Source organism: Rhinatrema bivittatum, chromosome 3, assembly GCF_901001135.1.
Source record: "Rhinatrema bivittatum chromosome 3, aRhiBiv1.1, whole genome shotgun sequence".
In the NCBI taxonomy this organism is placed as follows: domain Eukaryota; kingdom Metazoa; phylum Chordata; class Amphibia; order Gymnophiona; family Rhinatrematidae; genus Rhinatrema; species Rhinatrema bivittatum.
In genome coordinates this window covers 42973302-42992750 of record NC_042617.1, presented here as the reverse complement: position 1 = coordinate 42992750, position 19449 = coordinate 42973302, and the positions used below count along the sequence as shown (strand labels likewise).

The following is a 19449-nucleotide window of genomic DNA, read 5'->3' as shown; positions in this document are numbered from 1 at the left end:
AGCATGGTATCAAAAACAGACTGATGATAAATTAGATCCCTAATTGTTACTTTTCTGTGTTGAGTGTTTGTGTGCTTGCTGTGTGCAGTGCTTTGATCCAGGCATAAATAACCTTATCCAAGAACTTGAAACATGCGCAGCATACTGGAGCTCTGATTCTGCTTAAGAATATAAGGCTGCAAGGTCAGATAATCCCAAAATCTACAACAGGGGTGGCAGCCTGAAAGGTGTGGATCAAGTGAAGCTTGAGGAATTGCCTAGTGTGTGGCACCTAAGATTTGATGCTAAAAAAAAAAAAGTAGAATAGTACATTTGAGCTGGATAAATGGAAGGGATACAGTATAGGGGTGAAATTCTCTGCACAAAACAAAAGCGGGCTCTGGAGGTGATTGTATCTGATGATCTTAATGTGGCAAAAACAGATGAAGAAAATGACAGCAGAAGCAAGAAGGATGATTGTATGCATACAAAGAGGACGAGCTAGGAAAAAAAAAAAAAAGGTGATATTGCCGCCATGTAAGTCTCTATAGTGAGATCTCAGTGGAATATTGTGTTCAATTCTAGAGACCACACCTTCAAAAGGATATAAACTGAATATACTCAGTCTGGAATTTGTTGCCAGAGGATGTAGTTAGTGCAGTTAGTGTAGCTGGGTTTAAAAAAGGATTGGATAAGTTGATGAAGGAGAAGTCCATTAACTGCTATTAATCAAGTTGGGTTATAGCCTCTGCTATTACTGGCATCAGTAGCATGGGATCGACTTAGTGGTTGGGTACTTGCCAGGTTCTTATGGCCTGGATTGGCCACTGTTGGAAACAGGAGGCTGGGCTTGATGGACCCTTGGTCTGACCCAGTATGGCAGTTTCTTATGTGTAGAGCGCAGCTACGAAAATGACCAACAGTCTTTGTTATAAAGCACATGAGGCCAGACTTAAAAATCTAAACACATATATACCCTAGAGGAAAGGAGGGAAAAGTAAAATGTAATAGAGAAATGTAAATATCTCCAAGGAATAAATGCACAGGAGCTGGGCCTCTTTTAATAGAAAAGATGCTCTAGACCTAAGGGTCATGTGATATGAGTGAAAAGGAGTAGACGCTAGCATAATCTAAGGAAATATCTCTTTACAGAAAGGGTAGTGGATGCATGGCACAGCCTCCCTGGGGAGGTGAGGGAGACCATGGTATCAGAATTCAAGACACCATAAGAAGAGCACAAAGGCTCTCTGAAAGGGAAGAAAGGACTATAAAACTGACGAGAGCTGTGGATAGGCCTACTGGATGGGCCACATGGTCTGAATTTCCTTCTATCATGTCCTATGTTACTCCCTAAGCCTCCAGTGTGGTCTGATACTTGCAGGACATTCATCCTTCCACCAGCTATGTTTTTTGATTTCCAATGTCTTGGTAAGGTGAAATTATCTAGTTCTGTAAGCCTAGTGTTCAAAGCCACTGATCTTTTTGTAGGATTAGGTTTACAGTAGGGCACCTCCTTAAGTACACCATACTATAAATGTTCCTTGAAACTGGGTTTTCAGTAGTGCAAATTCATATGATGAAATATTTTTAGGCCATAGGTACAAGAAGCATAATTTTGCTTTATTATTTTCTTCTCTCTAAAAAGTAAATCCAAAATGAATGGCGATGTCTTTCATTTAAAGAGCTAAAATAAACCCTGAGGTGATTTAAAAAGGCCCTTCTTACCATCCATCCTTGGTTATTTCATATTATGGATGATTCCTAAATATAACTGTAAAGGGTCACCATAAAATCATCTCTCTCTTGCTGCTCCATCATTGGCTGTTTGGGTGCTTCATCTTCTTAGTTCCTGTGGTGCTGACCATTTGAGTATTAACTCATGTGACAAAAGACTGAGCTGGGGTTAGGGTTACCATATAGCTCTGAACATCCAAGAACTAAAAGTCCCTGCATTCAGTTGGTGAAAAACCCAAGAATTTCAGCCTTTTGTTACCACCATAGAGCTGTATCGTAACCCTATTATGATTCACTACCCGGTCTCCTGTTGTGCATGGCAGATTATTGACCCTTGATTGTCGGTGGCCATTATCGATTCGTTGCACTTCTACAAAGTGCATTGTCACCTGCCATGCATGTTGTGTGCGGAAACCAGGAATCATGAGGGATGGACTGGTAAAAGCCATCTTAAGTGCAGCATCCTCCTGCAGCAAGGCCTTGTTGCCAGTCAGCTATTTGCGCTCCTCCTAGGCACTGTAAACACGCAGACCTAAAATCCCTGTGTGGCATCCTTCTTTGACTGTGTTCTTTGACCTTAATGATCTGGCCAGCGGTTTCAGAAGTATGGCTACTTTTATGTCTCATGTAATTTCTTTCTGAGTAATTAAGCAACCCAAGCCGCCAGAAAGAAATTGGTAATTATTACATCCTCACTCCAGAGGGACTTATTTATCATACAATTTTCCTATAGGCACAGAATAATAGAAAATCTTGGCTAAATCAGGCTCAAAATATTTAAGTTGAACAAAACCCATGAAACACTGAAGATGGAAAAGTTACTTTCTATGTGCCTGCTTCTATGAATTTTTTTTTATTTTAAATCAGCATGAAATGAAGATAATTTATCCACCTATTAATAATTTCCTGAGTGCAGTCCCCTTTAATAACATCAGAATTAATTGAAATATCCCCTCTAGTATGTTTTTTAAAATATGCTATAGCTTGTAGATTTTCCAACAAGAGTTGCATTCACATCTGATACAGAATATAAAGTTGTTTTTTTTTTTAATGGCACAAGATCGCTTCAAAGGCCTTGTCTCTTACTCCTGTAAATCCTAGACAGTTTGCATCTCAGGGGTATTGTATTACGGTTTATAGTTTGCTCCTTCAAACATAAGTATGTACCTTGAAGTATTTTAGACTGTGTTCGGGAGTCCATGTTCCCTGGTAACGCATGGCCTTATGGATGGAAGCCCTGGCTCTCCCTAATGACACTTTTCACCTTTTAGGAATTCACATTTCCTCCTCCTTCCTTCAGTTTACCCAACTAATTGAGTAACAACAATAGTTGTTGTAGTTTCCAGCTGTTTTTCACAAGAAGCTCAATTAGGGAGACCTTCTTTACACAATGGCCCCTACTGTTTGTTTCTTCTGTCTCTTTGGAAGCCTTCCTACAGTGCACAGTCACGGAACTAAAACTCTTATCTACCCATCCTTAGAAGAGCAAACTGATGCAATCACGCTAGTCAAAAGCTGCTCTAGTGTACTGGGGCCATGGCAAAAATCCTTGCTGATTAGAGCCTAAAAGATCTAATTAGGTCAGGTAACATCACTTAAGCAGAGCATACGAGAGGCGGGCTGGTGGGTCAGTGAAGGTCGTATGCACTGCCGTGCACTAGAACAGGGGTGGTCACCTCTGGTCCTCGAGAGCCACACACAGGTCTGATTTTCAGGATATCCACAATGAATGTGCACTAGGTAGATTTGCATACAATGGGAGGCAGTGTGTATAAATATACCTCATGCATATTCATTATGGGTATCCTGAAAATCAGGGCTGTTTGTGGTTTTGGAGGACCGGAGTTGACCATCTCTGCACTAAAAGATTTGATTTTCGGACTCAGTTGGGGGGAGGCAGTAATCACAATCCACAGTGAAGAGGGAGTCCAGGAGATCGCAATACCCCTGGATTTAAGGTAAATGTGTACTGGGCAATGGCAGCTTGTTGGGTTAAGCTTGTCAATCAGTACTCAGTTCCTAGGCCTTCTAACTAGTTTGCATTTCAGCAGCCCTGAAACTTTGCTATACATTTTAAAAACTTTATACTTGGCCAGCTGTTAGCCCCATTGGATGCCCAAGACAAACTTCTGTTTTTTAAATGTTAATGCTTCTGCTCGCCCAGAAGGATTAGGGGTTCATTTGCCTAGTTCCCCCAGCAAGGCTAGCGTAACTGGGCATTTTTTTCACCATTGCTAGCTTGATTGTGGCAGCAGTGATCGGGGCAGGGGTTCCCAAATCCATCCTGGGGGACACCAGCCAGTCAAGTTTTCAGTACATGCAAATGTATTGCATGCGTATTTATTGTGGATATCCTAAAAATCCGACTGGCTGGAGGTCCCCAGGACGGGTTTGGGAACCACTGCTCTGGGGGAAAATGTACAGGGAAAAGGGGGTTATGTGATTAAAATTATAGTGCAAAAAAAGACATCAATACGTAATTAGTTGCAAAGAAGACAATGCTTGATGTTTTTTTTTAACTGGGGGGTAGTGGTATGGCCAGTGGCAAAAGGGAGGAGATGCGAAAAGAACAATTAAATAATATTGGAGCAAATATTAATGTAAATATTGGAGGGAAAATTTTAGAGAGAAATGTGGTTAGAGAAGTTTTCCTTTCAGGCCTAGTATGGGGGTTGAATAAGGAGGAGGATCCTCCGAAAGCCAGCAGGGTGTGGTGGAAGAAGCTTGAACAAGAGCCCTCCCTTCTCCTGGGTTTTATGAATAGAAAGTGGATGAGGTGGTATTGATGCAGCTTATTGGGGTTCATCAGAGTGAGTTTATCACTTCCTTAGAGGACCTTATACCTCACCGAAGTGTGAGCTGTGTTTTTGCTCTCTGAGGGTCTGCCTAGTTGGTGCAGCAGTGAGGCTGTTATTGGAGTGGAGGGGGTTAAAGGCCAGGTTGACTGTTTGGGGCAGCAGCATAATCAAGGGGCACTCTCTCTCTCTCTCCAGCTGCATCATTGCAGGGGGTTGGCTTATGCAGCTGACTATTATGTTAGCACTATGTACCACTGTCCTCAAACTGAGGTTTAATCCAAAGTGGTTTACAAAATAATCAGTGTATAAAAATGCAATAATCTAAAAATACAGTTAAACACAATTATCAAAGCACAGTTATAGTCCATATATACAAAACCCAAGAAAGTCCCACACCCTCCTCTCACTGAGGAAAGGATTGCATTGCTTTCTAATAAAATAAATTACAATTAAAATGCAAAGAATATTTGCCATGTCCCGATATGCCAATCCTGCTTGGTAAAATCATACAATTATACTGACCAACCCCATGCAATTAGGAAGTCCCTGTCCACAACTGGCATGGATCCCAGATCAGATTATATCTATCCACCTTGTCGTAAATACGTATATTTGTTTTGATTGAGGCTATTTCAAGTTTGCTAGACATGACTTTTAACATCCCCATCCTTTAGGTATTCTGGTGCCTGTAGTGCTGAGTTCACATGGAAAATGTGAGGACTACAACTATCCAAATACCTTTTATTGAAAAGTGTAACAGTAGGGAAGACCAAAATTCTCCTTCCAGAGCATGGGTCACTTGGTAGCTATAGGCAGAGCAAGAGCTAGAAGGCATTTCTCACGTCAGCCGTGTTCCTAAGTCTCAGCTGCTGGTTTCTGTTTGGCCTTGTGCGTTAAGGACAAGCTTTTCCTTTCTTCTCTTCACAGCAGTAATGAGCTTTTCTCCAGGTGTCCTTACATTCTGTAAATCCCTTGCCACCAATGATACCAAGGGCACAGACTGGAGCTGCCATGCACACACGATCTATCGAAAAGATGGAGAAATGAAGGTCTCTTGTGCAATATTCGGCATCCAGGCTTCCTCGAGATCAAGAGATTAAAATGAGATCTGTGTCAGCCCCAGATTCTGGCCACCCCCCTCCCCGTGGCCCCGCTAATGCAGCAGTGCCTCTGCTAGGCTGCAGTAAACTTTCACCATATTCCAGGGCAATGATGCTTTCCAGCTGCTTTTCTGGCACCCCAAGAATTGGAAAGCTTCAGTACCATCCAGCTAATGCTGCTGCCTCTGCAAGTTCTCCACCATGATCTGCCCAAAACCATCACCCCATATTCACCTGTTTGTGATTGATGAGCGTGGCTGCATGGGAAGTGCTAACTGCCCATTTTATCAGGCTTGCTGACTGCTTTGGCTGGGGGTACACCAGCACACGTTCTGCAACCAGTGGAGTTTGCAATTGTTTTTCCAGATTATGGACATGAGATGTGCCATCCTCAGTCAGAGCAAGGTCCAGCAAAGGCAGCATTCTGTCTCTGACCTCACTGAAGAGTGAGCTGTGACAGAGCTGGCCAGGCCAGGTCCCAAGTACCCGTCAGATCCTCAAACGGTTGAACTATTTCTTGTATCACGTCTAGGGATAAGTGCTAGGGATAGTTTCTCCTCAAAGTCTGGCAAGTTCTCAGGTCTGCTCCAATGATGCAATATTGGCAGAAGTCTAAAGTGTGAGAATTTATTAGAGGGGACTGACCAGAATGAGTGTCCATGATTGGTTTTGATTTAATTTGTTTGGCTATCTCATGATAGGTGCTAGGAAGATAAACAGCTACAGCTCTCTTTTTAGTATGGACATGGGGGGGGGGGGGGGGGGGGGCTAACACATTTATGAGAAGCAGGCAGTTTAAACTTTGGGGGTTAGTGGGGCTCAAGCTCCCTCCAAAATGTCCTGATAAGAGGCAGTAATTTATTTATTTATTTATTTATTTAAAACATTTTATATACCGATTTTCACGGAGAGTATCCGACCAAAACGGTTCACAACTTCAAATTATAAAGATAAAAATAATAATACTAAAGAAAAATAGAAACAAAATAAATAAATAGAAAATAGTAAAGATTGAAAATAAATACATTGTATAATTATAATCCCTAACACTCTACATAATTTAACTAAAAAGAAAATTTTTTTTTTAACAAAACAAGAAAAGCCAGAAATTTAAGAAGAATTACAAAACCAAGGTCCTCATTATCATATAGTTATCAACAAATAGTCTATTAAGCTCCAGATATGTATCATAGACCGATACTGATATTATAAGGAGCTTTGAGTAGAAGTATTCACTTCCTCAATTCCTGCATAAGCTATTTTAAATAGATAGGTTTTTAGAGCCTTCTTGAATTCCTTGTGATCCATAATTGATCTCAGGGAATTTGGAATCGAGTTCCAAAGAATAGGTCCCGCCACTGAAAAGGCTCTCTCTCTTGTTATATTTAATCTAGCCAATCTGACTGTGGGCACCTCAAGCAGATACTTAGAAGTAGATCTAAGATTTCTAGTAGGCTTGTATAACCGCAATGAGGTGCAAAGCCAGGTTGAATCCGGATCGTATATTAACGTATGAATTAATGATAAGATTTTGTATTTCACCCTAAACTTGATGGGCAACCAATGTAGCCCATACAGGATGGGGGTGATATGATGTCTCATGGATGCTCCTGTTAATAAACGGGCAGCAGAGTTCTGAATCTGCTGCAAAGGTCTTAAGGTAGAATCCGACAGGCCCAAGAAGAGGCTGTTACAATAATCTAAACCTGAGAAGATGATAGATTGAATAACCGTTTGAAAGTCTGATTTAAGTAAGAGTGACTTTAATCTTTTTATTGTCTGTAGTTTGAAAAATGAGGTCTTGGTCAAATGTGAAATGTGATGTGTTAGAGATAAATTGGTATCTAATTGTAATCCCAAATTACGAACCACTCTTTTTATCTCAATCACCTCTGTACCTAGCGTGATTGAGGAAGGTGGACAATTAACAGGATTCTCAATCACACTTAACAAAAGGAATTCCGTTTTTTTTAAATTAAGTTTAAGCCTACTATGACTTAACCATTGCTCAATTGTCTTTACATACAAATTACATAATGAAATGGTCTCTGTCCAAGATGTTTTATAAGGAATGTACAGTTGTATGTCGTCTGCATAAATTCTAAACTGAACATCCAAGGCTGATAGTATTTGGCACAGTGGGAGGAGATATATATTGAACAACACTGGTGATAGCGAGGACCCCCCCCCCCCCCCCAATCCCAGGCTGTCAGGTAGTATCAGCAAGCACAAGGCTGTGAAGTTCATCCGTCAGTCCTGTGTTGTCTTTAGCAAGTTCATAGAAGGCCCAATGCTGTTTTTTTCTCTGTTTTTGTAAAGGTGTGAAGGGGAGGGGGGTCCTTCTGTGATGAAAGTGAACCCTTGTTGCTGTGGTGTGGTTGGAACAGCCTAGGGAGTAAACACCCTAGGCCCACACTGACACCTTGTGGATGTACCCTGGGACAAGACTGGTCGGGAGCTTCACCTTTCCAGCCCCTTTCCCCGCAGGTTGAGCCCTTGGGTTTCGGGGACTGGCAGGACTTAGGGTATAGAGTAATAGGAGGTCCAGGGCCAGGCAAAGGTCAGAGTGGGCAGCAGGTAAGAGTAGCCTTAAGTCAGGGCAAGGGTCAGTAGCAGGTGGCAAGCAAGAGTAGTCAAGGTCAGGCAAGGGTCAAATCCAGAAATCAATCCGAGAAGAAGATGGACGAAGCAAGGGAACTGATGAGGCAGGGCAAGCTGGAGAGATGAGGTAGGTAAGGCAAGGACCAGTTTAGGAATGGCTGGGGTGAAGAGTTGAATGCTGAGGCAACATAAATAACAATGCAGGAGACCGGTTACTGAGGCATCTGCTAGGAGCGCGGCGGGGGTTTAAATACGCAGCCGCACTGACATCACTGGATGCCTCTGCCGCTGTTTTCGCCACGAGGCCTACGACTCTCAGCTCGTGTCATGTGCCTAAGAGAGGCCTGGGGGAGCATGGTGATGTTGGAGCCGTGTCAGTGTTGGCGGTGTCCTAGGTTTACGGTGGTGTTGGTGAGTCCAGGGGGTTAATCATTGTCTCTGGGGGGGGGGGGGGAGAGAGAAGGACTGATTAACAGAACTGGTGAAAATCCTTCTACCAATCGGGCTCTCCGTAGGCCTGCCCTAGAAGTGGAGTAGTTCCATTTTGTTTGAGAACAGCTGCCCTGAAGAATTTCTTTCCTGCAGCCTGCCAACTCTCTGGGGTGAGCAAGGAGATGAGAGAATTCAGATTTGCCTTTGCAGGATAATAATAAAGTAAATATTCCTGTGTCATGGGCCTTGCTTTAGGTAGAGCTATGTGTGTATGTGTTGGGGAAGAGAGGGGAATGGCAGGAAGAAGCTGATTCCCTAAGGGGATTTGGTTGCTCTGGGTCCTAAGTCAACCAAGCCCATGCTTCCCTGTGTGGAAGTTAGCTGAGAATCCAGTATCTTCATGCAGAAAGGAAATATTTATTCTTTTATGGTCTCAGCCAATGAGTACATAACATCTTTTCTCTCCTCTTATAGAGTCCTTCTTCTTTCATTGAGATTCAGACCATCGCCACCAATATCAATTTCACCTGGAGACGCGGGGAATTTGCATCAATTTCTGAGTCTTCTCCTGGGGAAACACCAGAAAGCTCCAGGCCTCTCTCTTTGCAGCTCTAGCTGCTTCCCCCTTCAGGAAGCCTCCAGGGAATAGGAGGGGAAGAGGCAGGCCTGGAGCGCGCACACACACACACACACACACACTCTGCAGGAAGCATGTGGGGAGAAAGTGGAGAGGGGCTTCAACACGCCTAGCTCATCCTGCAGCTGGGACTCCAGAATATGGGATTCAGCCGAGGGCGCAGAAGGGAGGGGAAGAATGCCAGGGGACATCCATGGGGGGGGGGGGGGGGGGGGGGATGGGAAATGGTGGCAGAGAGTGTGGATTAGCACTGAGTGGTTAGAACACAGTCGATATTCCTTGTTCCTTCTCCTTCCCTGCTAATTATCAGCGATCTCAGGGGCCGATGCAAAAACAAGCGCGGAAAGCGGGTGCTGAAACGTTAGCGCCCGCTTTCTTAATGTGCGCATGGCACCCGCAAAGGGGGGGGGGGGGCGCCATGCTATATGCAAATTAGGGGGTCCCGCTAACATGAACCCGTGGCGGCTGCTGGTTATGAAAACCGACGCCGGTAAACTCGGCATCGGTTTTCATATCCAGCTGTCTTGCCAGTTTTTTCTGCTTTTCTGTACTTCTTTTACATGCACTCAGCTATTAACGCCTGCTCCAGGCAGGCGTTAATACCTGAGAGCTAAATGTGCATCTGAGACGCCCACTTTTTTTCTTTTTGCATTTGGAGTGAATGAGTAATAGCCTCATTCGCATGCATTTGCATGTGATGAGCGCCATCGCATTCACTCCGCGTTGGATGCACATTAAATAGGCGCTAATGCCACTATTGCATTAGGGGGTGGATTAGCACCCATTTAACCCACGTCTGACTGCGGGTTATACAGTGCGCTCAGGTTAGCACCCTGTATTGCATCGGCCCCTCAGGGTGGCCCTAACTCAAAGGTTCCAGTCTGCCAATATGCAAAGAAATAGATCAGTGGGTCAGATTGGCAGCAGAGGTTTCTTTCTTGTATCACCTGGGAGTGGTATGGTCCCTAAAGATGTAGGAATCAGTCTGGGGGTGAGGCTTGATTCGACGCTTACAGGGACAGTAACTTTAACACAAGCGCACGAGTGCCCATACAGTAGAATTTGCAATCGGCGCATTTACCCGCATAGGATTTAAAATACACCTATGTATGTGTGCGCCTAATTTTAAGTGGTTACTTGAGCAAACATATTTCATGTATCTTCCTTTGTCGGCTTTAAAATCCGCTTTTCTGCACGCATTAAAACATGCTCACGAACCAGGGGTCATGAGTTCAATTCTCATCAACTGTTCCCAGTTTTACCATGTAGTCCACCAGTTTGCCCAGTCCATATCGAGATCATCCAGTCCACCTTCAGCCTGCACTCCCCCCAGTTTAGCCAGATACCTCACCCAGTTGTTTTAGGCCTAAACAGAAATTTATGAAGACGTAACACTGCATCAGAAGCAGAAATAAGCATGTGTGGCTAATAGCCTGCCGAGCACTGCAGTTGCCAGATTTTAAATATGGATTTATGCATGTAACTGTTGGCCCTGCCCTAGAATGCCCATGCCCTGCCCACACTCCACCCCTTTTCCACCACCTCCCTCTCTCTTTTTTTTTTGCTCAGCACGTTCATACACACACATAATTTGTTGCTTTTAAATCGCGCATGGCCCAGATTCTCGCTCATGCCTTTTAGCGTGAGCAAGGCTTTCAAAATTCACCCCTATGTGTACTCAAGTCTTGGCCGTGGTCCAGTCCATCTTTTCAGATCTGCCTATGATTTATCGGCTTTGGGCTTTCCTGGCATATAGGCGATCGTGAGAGGGTTGGTTCTTCCTGCTCTAATCTTAAGGAGGCTTGATTACTCTAATGCACTATATCAGTCTGTTGCTGTTAGCTCCCTGAAGCAGCTTCAAATAATGCAGAATATGGCCACAAAATAGCTGTTCTGTGCAAAGAAATTCAATCATGTGGCCCCTTTATGCATGAGCTACATTGGCTTCCATTTGCTTTTCATATCCCGTTCAAGATATTGACGCTTGTTTGTCCTTGCATTTATAGAGGTGCTCCTAAGTACCCGGCAGATCTCCTTGTTCTATATCAGTCGGCGTGGACTTTGCATTCTTCGCAGATGGACCTTCTTTCTTTTCCCACCCAACTTTGATTAGGTTAGAACTTACTCATTTACTTACCAGGCTCTTCTTTTATGGAATACCATTCCTCTAGAGCTCAGAAGGGGGGTCAATTTTGTGAAATCTAGGATGGGAACAAAAACTATTGTTCTGTCAGGCCTTTCAAACTTAGGGCTATATTTACTAAGCCACAATAAGCACTTATCGCAGTAGTATCACATATTTTTGATCAAATAATGTAGGTATTTAAATGAGCTGCTTTGCATGCATGAAAGGAGGTATTAATAGCTAACTAAATTTAAATAAAATAGCCTGGCTTGCCTAAAAAAAAAAAAAAAAAAGCAAGATGCATTATTTTCTTGAAATTTGTCGATAACGTTCACCAGGAGCATCAGAACGCTAATGTGCATCCGATGTTTGAGGGTTAGGGCTTAAAGGGCCGCAAGGCCTGAAATAGCCCCCCTTCACAAGTGTGCAAGACGCGCCAGGGGTCTTGAGATGCCACCATAGCCTCTGGAGGCAGCCCAGAAGTGACTACAATATAAAATATAAACTCTATGTAATCTCTCCTTAAGGTATAAGTTGAGCATGGAGGGGGACATAAAGTTATTTGTAAGTTCTTTGGGGCAGGGACCCTGGCTAGCTTTTACTTCTCCTCCTATCCCAAGGTGTAGGTCCTTCGGACTAGTGGTGGAAAGGCGTCCTCTCCGGTCCCAGGACGGGATGACTAGTGAGCTGTGATGGAGCTCCCTCATTCTGCTATGAGCTGTGGGTTGGGTGCCAAACAAACCACACTCGGTCCACGTAGGCAGTGTCCAAAATAATGCTTTATTGATACAGTTTTGTTGAATGACACAATTAAATATGGTAAATCACACAGTACGGTCTCTGCAGTTTTTCTCAGAATTACAGTTCCTTTCTCCTCTATCTGTGCCTTAGTCTTTATTAGGCCAAGGATCCAGCCACACTTCTGGATTAGATTGTGCAGTGGTCCCTCTGGGCTAGGCCCCCTTGGATGGATGAGAAACTCTTCCCAATGGCACAAAAATCTATCTTGGCACAGAGAGTAATGTTCTGTATCCCTCATGGCTCCTTGTGGAAGCCAGATGGGTGTCCGCCCCTGAATGTAGATCTTTAACTCACAGTTAGAAGGTTAATCTTCTGGTGGGACCTCTGGTGGTAGGATTCCTGGCGGGCTGCAGTTCTTGCCAGTCCCTTTGATGGGCAGAAAAAAACCCTTCCTCCCAGATGCCTGAAGCTCCAGGAAGTTGATTTGACAAGAACTTTCCTGAGCGGACCAAAGACCAGGGTACTGAGTCCATCTACATGAGCTCCCCGCCCCAGGCCAGATGCAGCCATGTTGGGACAAATTGAGTAGGAAGACTCCGAATGAGATCCCCTGTTCCAGATTGGAAAGTACCCGCCACCAGGACAATGAGTCCCGGAGAGATGGGGTGACTCGCATGCAATCTTGGAGTTAATTGCAGGAATCCGCTGCAGCGGGTCACCACCTTTTGTTGGGCAGATCTTCCCTACACGCTGGGCGTCTTCAGCCCGGGGTTACCCATTCCCTGGGTTTCGGAAAGGCCCAGGCCTTCAGCAGGGCCTCCTCTAAATAAACATTTAAAATTGCAAAAATCAGTCCCAGAGCAGCCTCTCTGCACCTGGTGGGGGAAGTACAGCAGCGGAGCTGCTTTGGCTTATCCTGGAGGGGTCTCAGAGGGTTTCTGAGGCACCAGGTAGGCCCAAAATCCAATTTAGGAAAATACAACCTCTCTCTGACTTTCAAATAATTCTGCCTCCAGTGCCTATGTGAAGAGCCCTGCTATAAAACCTCAGGCCCCAGGGTATCCATTACAGCTCTGCCAGTGGGAGGGCTCTCCATGAATGGATACTCCCCTAATTATTTCCCTAACTGCACTAGGCTGTTGCAAAGCCTATTAGTAATCCAAAAAGTGGTCTGGGTTACATTTATAAGTCACACTGTGATACTTCCCTCCTCTACCCAAACCTCCCCTTTCAAGAAACAGAACCCCCCCTCTGCCGGTTCCCAATTCGGTGTCTCCACATCCTCCCCCCCGGGCATACTCGATCATATGATGGGGCACTGATGGTCTAGGCAAGCCCAGAGCATGCCCCCCCCCCCCCCCCCCCCCAAGGCTCTGGGTCGGCCAGTTACTTAAGTAAAAAAAATCTAGTATGAGAGATGGTCAGCACCATTTTGACTTAAATGACAGGTTGGTCCAGGCTCGCTTACCCCAACAGGGCCCCACTAGATGACCAGGTATGTCCGAGGAGGATGGGATATGGGGGGGTTGGGGGAGGGGGTGACTTTTACTGGAGGGCTTTTTTTTTTCAAAGGGGGGATATGGGTGGGGGAGGGGGTTGAGGGTTGCTGCGTAACTTACAGCTTGCATTTTTTTTTACTGTATTCACTCATGGGTGGCCTCTAGAGGCAGTGGTGGATTCTCAAGATTCCCAGGGGTGTTTTGCACATTTTTTTTGGGGGGGGGGGAAGCTATTTTGGGCCTCCTGGCCCTTTAAAAAGATGGCAGCCCTGGATGAAGGGGGCCATCAGCATGTGAATTTGGAGGATTGTCAACCTGATATTTTGTTCCATGGAAAAATACCATGTGGTACTAAATGACCCCCTTAGTTTGGGGTTTTATTCTATAAGATCTGAGGTTTATTGAAAAACTTTATTTTTGTTTTTCAGGGCGCTTTTGCTTTTCTGTCTGGGACCATTTATGGATAAAAAATAAAGTTTGTGTGTTATATGCTTTTGTTTTATTTTTATGTATTGGTTGTTGTTCGCTAGGTTTTAATACTTGTATTAGAATTATTTTACTTTAATTTTTTTATTTTGCAATCCACTTTGATGTTTGACAAATAGTGGATAACCAAATGATTAAACAAAGCTAAACTAAATTTCTAATAAAAAAGCAGAAAATATGTGTCGCAAATACCGATGAAAGTTCCACTGGTCTTCCTGCAGAAAAGAAGTTCCAGGTTGAAGACACATTTATGAAACATGCTCTCAAAGATCAGTGTTGCTGGAGTGAAAAGAAAGCCACTGCTGTCAGTACAAGGACACTTGGCAGAGAACCGATGAGTCGCTCTCTTATGAAACGGATAAAGCATATTGCAGTATCTGTTGTAAACCAATGCAATGAATGTGCTTCTTCCAAAAAGCTCAAGAAACAAGGATGCATAAGAAGCTTTTAAGACTAGTTTCTCCAACTGGAAGAAAGCATTTTGAAAGATTTTAGTCATTAAAATGCAAACGTTCGCCATGCAATTGTTCAGGCTATTGCTGCTGCTAAAAGTTGGAGTAAAAATGTGCACGTCACTCACTCAGATTGCAAAGAGAGCATATGCAAGAAACTAGAAAACACTGCTGACAATTTTATCCTCTTATTTTATCCTTATTCCACATTTATTAATTGCCTACTACTGTAGCGCTAGATAATTTACAATAAAATCAGTTTACTAAACCTATAAGTTTGACAATAAAAATGAAGACCCAAGATAAAACAAAAATAAAGCAAATACAATAAAAACAAAATAAAATAGACAGCCAACAAGCTCCAAGAAGGCAAGCTAAGTTGATTACACAAGAACAAATCAACCAGTAGATGCCATATATAAATCCAGCCAGTTAAAAACCTGCTTAAACAAGAACGTTTTCAGAAATGACTTGCATGTTTTTAGAACATTCCATAAACCGCATTCTGGAGCAGCAATTGAAAATTATCTCTCCTTGGTTTGCACAAGCCTAGCCTGTTTAATAGATGGAATATCTAGCAAACCTCTTTTCAAAAAATGCAACGATAGAGTGAGGTGTTATATTTTTAAGAATGCATTTGCCCACGGAAATGAATCCAATCTCAAAAGTAAATGTATAAACATCAAAACTTTATATTGCACATGAAAATTCACTGGAAGCCAATGCAGCTGAAACAGCACAGGAATAACGTGTTCTCTGATGGATTTTCTTGAAATCAAGCAAGCCTTTGAATTTTGCGAGAGCTGTAGAACTTTTAAGAGAGGGCTGGATTTTCTAACTTCGCGGAGCTCCCTGAATTTGGCAGTAGCGGGGGGCGGGCCTGTGAAAGCCGGCAGCGATCGCACTACCGCGGTGTTATCGCTGCTGGCTTTCGCACCCAATAGCACCACCATAATGACAGGTAACTCAACATCACTTGGTTGAAAGTCAATAATTCAGTATTAAATAAATTAGCAAATTGCTCATTGTTAACATGGCCCCCTTTAACAATGAGTTTAGAGAAGGATTTAACTTGATAAAAATGAATACAGCATGGATATATAAAAGAAATCAAAACATGATCTGACCAAGGTATGCAGTCTCTAGAGAAAGCAACAGTATGATGCTTACTTAACAAAGATTTATAAAATCTAGGTCCCTTGTGTGACTTTTACTGTAAGGTACCTTGCCTGTCAAGATCTGGCAGTTTGTACTCTTAGGGGCGGATTTTAAAAGCCCTGCTTGCGTAAATCCGCCCGGATTTACGTGAGCAGGGCCTTGCGCGCCGGCGCACCTATTTTCCATAGGCCGCCGGCACGCGCAGAGCCCTGGGACGCGCGTAGGTCTCGGGGTTTTTCGAAGGGGGCATGCCGGGGGCGTGTCGGGGGCGGGATCGGATGACATGGCGTTTCGGGGGTGCGTTTCAGGGGTGGGACCGGGGGCGTGGTGCCGGCCCAGGAGCGTGGTCCAGGCCTCCTGACCAGCCCCCGGATTGGAAGACGGCACGCCAGCAGTCCGCTGGCGCGTGTAGATTTACGTCTGCTTCTCGCAGGCGTAAATCTAGGGACAAAGGTAAGGGGGGGGTTTAGATAGGGCCGGGGGGGGTGGGTGGGTTAGGTAGAGGAAGGGAGGGGAAGGTGAGGGGAGGGAACGGAGGCAGGCTGCGTGGCTCGGCGCGTGCAGGCTGCCCAAAATTGGCAGCCTTGCGCGCGCTGATCCAGGATTTTAGAGGATACGCGCGGCTATGCGCGTATCTTATAAAATCCAGCGTACCTTTGTTTGCGCCTGCTGCGCAAACAAAAGTACGCGATCGCGCTTTTTTTAAAAGTCTACCCCTTAGTGAGGAAGGGTCAAACCTTAGTCAGCTCTTGCTGCTCATGTTGATGACATTCCCCAGCTGAGATTGTGGTTGAAACGTACAAATGGATTTTGTCTTCTGTTGTGAGGGAGATGCTTAAAATCATGGCTCACAATGTTCTACATACATTAGTGGCAGATACTAAAGAAGCTATTTTCTACAGTACAATTGTGGATGAGACCACAGATGTTTCCACAAAGGAGCAGATTTCATTTTGCTTTCACATTGCCACAGAGGAATTCTCTGTGACTTTTATGAAACTGATGCCATACGACTTGAGCCTTGCTATCTCACTTTCAAGAAAACCCCCAAGGCAAGACTCTTGATCAGACAGACTTTCCCTGCAGAGATCCCATTCTCCCTGTTCCAACTCTTCACTCCAATTGACTGGAAGTTATATATCAGCCTTGAGGCCATACTTGGTAAAAGGTAAAATATCAAATGTCTATAAATAAATAATAAAACTCTTTTTGCTATTTTCAAAAATCTACTCTGCTGCTTTATTCTTCCTCTCAAAAGGTCCTGTGGCTAATGCTACAATGGAGCCTCAAATGCAGTGGACCGCAGGATCTTGTGAAGAAACTCTACAGCAAAACCAACAGCTTTGCCGTCAAGGTTACACATGTCACTACTGGGACCTCAAGCATTTAGGTTGCCAGCAGAAGCAGGAGGGTCAGGATTGGCTTGGGAGATATGGGGGGCACTCTTGATTTAAAAAATAATCAAGGCGACAGGTGTAGAGGTAGGAGCATTGGCCAACTTCCTTGGGCCTTTTGACTACCACCATTTCCAAACATTTTGGAGGGCTTGGGGTTGTGGAGGGCATAAGTCTACTGGCCTAAAGTGGTTGAGCACTTGGGAGGGTAGGGGGTATGGGCATACCCGCCCAAAATGTTTTTGTTTGAATCTGTCAGTGCGGGTAACATGTCCCTGGATAACTTTATCCCTGCTCCTTGGGGTGGCTAGAGTTTAGGCATGTGCATTAGCTTCAAACAAAATTGAAAACCAAAACAAATAGGGGCTAATTTGTTTCTTTCTGGGGATCCCAAAACGAATTAAGTGGGTCCATTGAATTAAACAAATCCTGTTCATTTCATTTGGTTGAAATAGAATGATACAGTGTAGAGCAGGTAGTCGGCAGAGAAGGGGAGAATGGGTATGTCGTCGAGGAGAGGAGAGATGATGTACCACCGCAAAGCAATTTGAATAGGATTTGTTTAATTCATACTGCACCAAAACTGAAAAGGGATATCTTCTGGACCACTAAGGCAGCAGGAGCCACCTCTATGCCAAAGAAACTGGCATTTGGAGATGGTGATGTACCACTGCAGAGTGCAGATGACAGTGAAAAAAAGACAAAAGGAACAAGTTTCTCCTTCAGTGGACTTACTGCCTCATATCTACCCCCCTACCCTCCCCCCCCATCTGCCCATCTCCCATACCCCCGTAAAGACCTTGCTGTCACATGCTAACCTTCCACAATATTGCTGGTGCCCTCTTTTGGTGCCTGGGGCTATTTTTCCCACATTTGCGCTCTTGGTTTATTATACTGGGGGGTTTTGTCCCCAGGACAAACATTTGAAAGAAATGAAAAAAGACACAATTTTCATTATCAGAGCCCAAAACTTGTTCTTTGGTTCTTCCTTTCCTACAACCATCTCAGCCTGGTTCTCCCACCCTGTTATATATTTGATGAAACTAGGGTAGCTTCTCCAACAAAGTCCTCATTCAGAGGAAAACTGATGCTACAAGACAAAAGATGCTCAAGAGAAACAATTTAATGAACGAGAAGCTTAGGAGTGAGTGCCGAGGTGGTGACCTGGATTGCAAACTGGTTGATGGACAGAGGACAATGTGTGATGGTAAATGGAACTTTCTCTGAAGAGAGAGCGGTTTTAAGTGGTGTACCGCAAGGATCGGTGTTGGGACCGGTCCTGTTCAATATCTTTGTGAGCGACATTGCGGACGGGATGGAAGGTAAGGTTTGTCTTTTTGCAGATGACACTAAGATCTACAACAGAGTGGACACGCCAGAAGGAGTGGAGAGAATGAGACAGGATTTAAGGAAGCTGGAAGAGTGGTCGAAGATATGGCAGCTGAGATTCAATGCCAAGAAGTGCAAAGTCATGCATATGGGGAGTGGAAATCCGAATGAACTGTATTCAATTGGGGGGGGGGGGGGGAAGGTTGATGTGCACGGAGCAGGAGAAAGACCTTGGGGTGATAGTGTCTAATGATATGAAGTCTGCGAAACAATGCGACAAGGCGATAGCAAAAGCCAGAAGAATGCTGGGCTGCATAGAGAGAGGAATATCGAGTAAGAAAAGGGAAGTGATTATCCCCTTGTACAGGTCCTTGGTGAGGCCTCACCTGGAGTACTGTGTTCAGTTCTGGAGACCGTATCTACAAAGAGACAGAGACAAGATGGAAGCGGTACAGAGAAGGGCGACCAGGAAGGTGGAGGGTCTTCATCGGATGACATACGAGGAGAGATTGAAGAATCTAAATATGTACTCCCTGGAGGAAAGGAGGAGCAGGGGTGATATGATTCAGACTTTCAGATACTTGAAAAAATTTAATGATCCAAAGACAACGACAAACCTTTTCCATCAGAAAAAAATCAGCAGAACCAGAGGTCACGAGCTGAGGCTCCAGGGAGGAAGACTAAGAACCAATGTCAGGAAGTATTTCTTCACGGAAAGGGTGGTATGCCTGGAATGCCCTTCCAGAGGAAGTGGTGAAGTCTAAAACTGTGAAGGATTTCAAAGGGGCGTGGGATAAACACTGTGGATCCATCAAGTCTAGAGGGCGTGAATAAAGAGGAGGCAGCAAAACACTGCACGGAGCAGCAGTAGCCACAGAGGCATTCACGGAGCGGGATGCCAGTGGTTGGAGTTCCACCTTCACGGAGCGGAAGGATGGAGGGCTGCCATCTCCAAAAAAACAAACAAAAAAAAAACCCAAACAA

At 44.3% G+C, this 19449-nt stretch overlaps 1 protein-coding gene across 2 annotated transcripts in view; it reads left to right on the top strand.

Annotated features, from left to right (window-relative positions):
- RRP15 (ribosomal RNA processing 15 homolog) overlaps positions 1–14189 on the top strand; it is a 92113-nt gene extending 77924 nt beyond the window's left edge. Inside the window, exons 6-7 of one of the 2 annotated variants that reach the window (XR_003855337.1) lie at positions 11288–11394; positions 14075–14189. The gene's annotated coding sequence lies outside the window, so the exon portion shown is untranslated. Of the gene's footprint in view, positions 1–11287; positions 11700–14074 lie in introns of those variants that run through there. The other variant, XM_029593184.1, reaches the window with a different exon arrangement.
- Positions 14190–19449: the final 5260 nt, after the last annotated feature.